Here is a 6000-nt window from a genome sequence, read left to right as displayed (position 1 = left end):
AATAGAAATCACACACACACACATTATCATGTTACACTTAAAGGTTACCTCTTGTGGAATCATTCCTAAAAATGTGGTCTGAAGAACATGAGGCCAACAGAACTATGGTAATTACTGGGAAGACAGTTAAGAAAAAAATTAACCAGTAAATAGGATTTATTCCTTAAATGGAAAATAATTCATCTAAATCAGGATGTTGAATGAAGTTCTTTATGCCATGCCATAACAAAGGAATGGCAGTATAGAAACAGATTCAGAGAAGGGATAGCAGCTAGAAAAAGGTGTGTGGGTTTTTTCAAAAAGATATACAATCTAAATATTTAAAAACTTGAGGGTAAAAGTGGAGGTGGAGTTGGAGGAACTATATTTATAAAATGATGAAAGATGTGAATTACGATCAATATTTATTTGTTTTTCCAGTTCTGGAGTATTATATTTAGTAGACATCTCTTTAAGCACAGAATCAATAAATAGATGCAGCTGAAGACCTAACAGAATAGCAATGTCAATAGTTTGCTCTTAATTATTTGCCCACAATGTTCATCATTTACGGATTTTATCAAGTGGAAAAATGATAATTGTGATTTATCAAGTGAGTAAATGTTATTTATATGATGTAAGTTACAGACCTGGAAAAAATTTCAAGATATTGCCTCTTCAAGATCTGTACTTCACAATCTACAGATTTAATGCAATCCCTCTCAAATTACCCAGGATATTTTTCACAGAACTAGAACAGATAATCCTAAAATGTATATGAAATCACAAAAGACCCAGAATTGCCAAAGCATTACTTATGAAAAAGTACAAAGCTGTAAGTATGACCCTCCCAGACTTCAGACAATGCTACAAAGCTACAGTAATCAAAACAGCATGGTATTGGCACAAAAACAGACATATAGCTCAATGGAACAGAATATGTAGACCAGAAATAAACCCACAGATCTACAGTCAATTAATCTTCAAAAAAGGTGACAAGAAAATACAATAGAGAAAAGATAATTTTTTCAACAAGTGGTGTTGGGGAATCTAGACAACTGCATGTAAATCAATGAAGTTACAATACTCCCTCACATCATACACAAAAATAAACTCAAAATGGCTTAAAAACTTAAACACAAGACAGGATACTGTAAACCTCCTAGAAGAAAAGATAGGCAAAACATTTTCTGACAAATTTTAGCAACGTTCTCCTAGGGCATTCTGCCCAGGCAAAAAAATAAAAGCAAAAATAAACAAATGTGATCTAATTAAACTTATAAGGTTTTGCAGAGCAAGGGAAACTATAAACAAAACAAAAAGACAACCTACAGAATGGGGGAAAATATTTGCAAATGATGCAACTGAAAAGGGTTTAATTTCCAGAATATACAAACAGCTCATATAACTCAATAACAGAAGACTAAACAGTACAATCCAAAAATGGGCAGAACACCTAAACAAACATTTCTCCAATAAAGACATACAAATGGCCAGAAGGCATATTAAAAAAATTCTCAATATCACTAATTATCAGAGAAATGCAAATCAAAACTATAATGAAGTATCACCTCACACCAGTCAGAATGGCCATCACCAAAATTACAAGGATGTAGCACCTCACATCAGTCAGAATGGCCATCATTCAAAAGTCCACAAATGATAAATGCTGGAAAGGGTGTGGAGAAAAAGGAACCCTCCTACACTGTTGGTGGGAATATAGGTTGGTGCAGTCATTATGGAAAACAGTATGGAGATTCTCAAAAGACTAAGAATAGACTTACCATATGATCCAGCAATCCCACTCCTGGGCATATATCTACATGGAACCTAATTCTAAAATATACATGCACCCCAATGTTCATAGCAGCACTATTTACAATAGCCAAGACAGGGAAGCAACCTAAATATCTATGGACAGATGACTGGATAAAGAAGTTGTGTTATATTTATGCAATAGAATACTACTAAACCATAAAAAATAATAAAACAATCATTTGCAGCAACATAGATGGACTTGGAGACCATCATACTAAGTCAAGTAAGCCAGAAAAAGAAAGAAAAATACCCTATGATATCACTTAAATGTGGAATCTAAAAAATGACAAAAATGAAAATATTTACCAGACAGAAACAGACTCACAGACATAGAAAACTAACTCATGGTTACCAGTAGGGAAAGGGCAGGGATGGAGGGATAAATTGGGAGTTTGGGATTTGTAGAAACTAACTACCACATATAAAATAGATAAACAGCAAGGTAAAGCACAGAGAACTATACTCAATACCTAGTAATAGCCTACAATGAAAAAGAATATGAAAGGAATATCTGTATGTATGTGTATGACTGAAACACGCTCTTCACCAGAAATTGATACAGCATTGTAAACCAACTGTACTTCAATTAAAAGAAAAAATCTGTGCCTCAAAGCAGGCAAGCTATTGTTATTTTCATTGTAATATAGGAGCAATTGAAACACAGCATGTTTCATTACTTGTTCCAAGAAATTTTTGCAAACAATAAAACAGAATTAGAACCCAGGTATTTTGCCTCCTAGAACGCTTTCTTTTTATTGACTAACATATGTATGTACACACATGTGCAAAGCAATTAGCTATATGATGACACTTTCTTTATAATTTCCACTGCTGTCACATACCCATTTCTTTATAACTACATATGGTGAACATAATCCTATGGTTCTATAATAAAGCTAACCTGAATTAAAATGGCATTATTCTGTTGCAGTGGTTCTCAAAGTATGCTCCCTGGATCAACAGCAGAAACAATATCTGGAAATTCATGAGAAATGCAAATTTGGGGATTCTGCTTCAGATCTACTGACTTAGGAACTCTGAAGTTAAAATTTGTGTTTTCTCAAGCCCTTCTGGTATGCCTGGTGTACACTACAGTTAAAGAACTACAGCTTTAAAAAACAGCAATTTATTTCTGGAAAGGAGTAGAAGAAAGAACAATTTCTTCATATGACAATTTTTCATCGTCAAAGGTTTTGTATATCTTCAAAGAGCCTAACTCTTTAAAATGAGGCTAATTGTGTTAGATGTATTACTAAAAATCATCTTTCAGACTACAGATCTGAGCTCTTATATCTGACATCTTATGCATAAATAAATAGAGTTCTGTTGTAGAATATGTGCCTAAGAGGTGAGTAAATAAAAGACCTCAGATCAGGGGTTTCTTGCAGGCCATTTGTTTTTCCCTTCACTTTCTTCCAGGCAGTTGTTTATTTCTGATGGTACTGGGCCACAGAGGTTTCATTTGGAAATACTGGTAAAGTGCAAACCACTATAATTCAGTTTAACTCACATACAGCTTTCTAAGACTGATTCAACTGCTCCTTCCTTTCCTTAATTACTAGATGACATTATGCAGCTTTGGTATTTGGTCTTCAACAGGACAAATAGGTTATTCCATCAAATCCCAAGAAAGCACATAAATGATCAAGAACTATTCCATAACTTAAAATATTTCATCACAGGGATAATTTACAGGTAACCATTTATTCCATTTATCATATGCTACATACTTAATTTTGTTCAAAAAGAACATGCTATATGTTTAAAGTGACTTTGAGTTTGAAATTAAAACGGCTCTGTGACCACTGGCATTCAGTCTCATTCTAGAAGATCACATTTACAATTACTTGCCCAAGTTTTAACTACAGCTGTAGCACCAGGCTATTGACAATTTGAGCAATACTACCTGTGACTCCAGCCCATCTCACATAACAGTTTGAGATCTACTTAAAATGCAATTTGTTCTTAAAAATCAGAATAATCAATATTCAAGTTCTTAAGCCTCCATTCCCTTATCTGTAGTTAATATTGTCAAAATAAAAATGAACAGCCATAAAACTATAAGCATTAAACTAAAGTATTAATTTTAGGATGCAAAAGCTAAAAGAATAGAATGCATAGAATTAGATTTTTTTTTATAGAATTGGGAATATTGGTAATTTTTATTTCAAATCCTCCATATTTGTTCATACTCATATTACACAGAAGCTCTATTTACAAATAGAACTTAATCTTCTCTCATAAGAATATATAATCATTTAATCAAGAGAGAGATTAGTGGTTATTTTGTTTGCTTTGGGAAGAGGTACTCATTTTAATATTGTCTCATTTATTTTATTTTATTTTATTTTTTGTTTGTTTTAAAGTTTTATTTATTCATTTTTAACATTTTTTATTGAGTTATAGTCATTTTACAATGTTGTATCAAATTCCAGTGTAGAGCACAATTTTTCAGTTATACATGAACATACATATATTCATTGTCATTTTTTTTTCACTGTAAGCTACCACAAGATCTTGTATATATTTCCCTGTGCTATACAGTATAATCTTGTTTATCTATTCTACATTTTGAAATCGCAGTCTGTCCCTTCCCACTACCCCCCCAGCCCCCTTGGCTACCACAAGTTTGTATTCTCTACGAGTCTGTTTCTGTTTTGTATTTATGTTTTTTTTTTTTATTAAATTCCACATATGAGTGATCTTATATGGTATTTTTCTTTCTCTTTCTGGCTTACTTCACTTAGAATGACATTCTCCAGGAGCATCCATGTTGCTGCAAATGGCATTATGTTGTCGGTTTTTATGGCTGAATAGTATTCCATTGCATAAATATGCCACCTCTTCTTTATCCAGTCATCTGTTGATGGACATTTAGGCTGTTTCCATGTCTTAGCTATTGTAAATAGTGCTGCTATGAACATTGGGGTACAGGTGTCTTTTTGAAGTAGGGTTCCTTCTGGATATATGTCCAGGAGCGGGATTCCTGGGTCATGTGGTAAGTCTATTCCTAGACTTTTGAGGAATCTTCATACTGTTTTCCACAGTGGCTGCACCAAACTGCATTCCCACCAGCAGTGAAGGAGGGTTCCCTTTTCTCCACAGCCTCTCCAGCATTTGTCATTTGTGGACTTTTGAATGATGGCCATTCTGACTGATGTGAGGTAATACCTCATTGTAGTTTTGATTTGCATTTCTCTGATAATTAGTGATATTGAGCATTTTTTCATGAGCCTATTGATCATATGTATGTCTTCCTTGGAGAATTGCTTGTTTAGGTCTTTTGCCCATTTTTGGAGTGGGTTGTTTGTTTTTTTCTTATTAAGTCGTATGAGCTGCTTATATATTCTGGAGATCAAGCCTTTGTCGGTTTCATTTGCAAAAGTTTTCTCCCATTCCATAGGTTGTCGTTTTGTTTTACTTATGGTTTCCTTTGCTGTGCAGAAGCTTGTAAGTTTAATTAGGTTCCATTTGTTTATTCTTGATTTTATTTCTATTGCTTGGGTAGACTGCCCAAGGAGAACATTCTTGAGATGTATGTCAGATAATGTTTTGCCTATGTTTTCCTCTAGGAGGTTTATTGTATCTTGTCTTATGTTTAAGTCTTTGATCCATTTTGAGTTTATTTTTGTGTATGGTGTAAGGGACTGTTCTAGCTTCACTGATTTACATGCTGCTGTCCAGTTTTCCCAGCACCATTTGCTGAAGAGACTGTCTTTATTCCATTGTATATTCTTGCCTCCTTTGTTGAAGATTAGTTGACCAAAAGTTTATGGGTTCATTTCTGGGCTCTCTATTCTGTTCCATTGGTCCATATGTCTGTTTTTGTACCAATACCATGCTATTTTGATTATTGTAGCTCTATAGTATTCTCTGAAGTCTGGGAAAGTTATTCCTCCAGCCTCTTTCTTTTTCTTCAGTAATGTTTTGGAAATTCTAGGTCTTTTGTGGTTCCATATAAATTTCATTATGATTTGTTCTAATTCTGTGAAATATGTCCTGGGTAATTTGATAGGGATTGCATTAAATCTGTAGATTGCCTTGGGCAGTATGACCATTTTAACAATATTGATTCTTCCAATCTAGGAGCATGGGATATCTTTCCATTTTTTAAGTCTTCCTTAATTTCCTTAATCAGTTTTTTATAGTTTTCCGTGTATAAGTCTTTTATCTCTGTGGTTAGATTTATTCCTAGGTATTTTA

Source organism: Camelus ferus, chromosome 3 (assembly GCF_009834535.1).
Source record: "Camelus ferus isolate YT-003-E chromosome 3, BCGSAC_Cfer_1.0, whole genome shotgun sequence".
Classification (NCBI taxonomy): Eukaryota; Metazoa; Chordata; class Mammalia; order Artiodactyla; family Camelidae; genus Camelus; species Camelus ferus.
Note: the sequence above shows the minus strand (reverse complement) of the source record.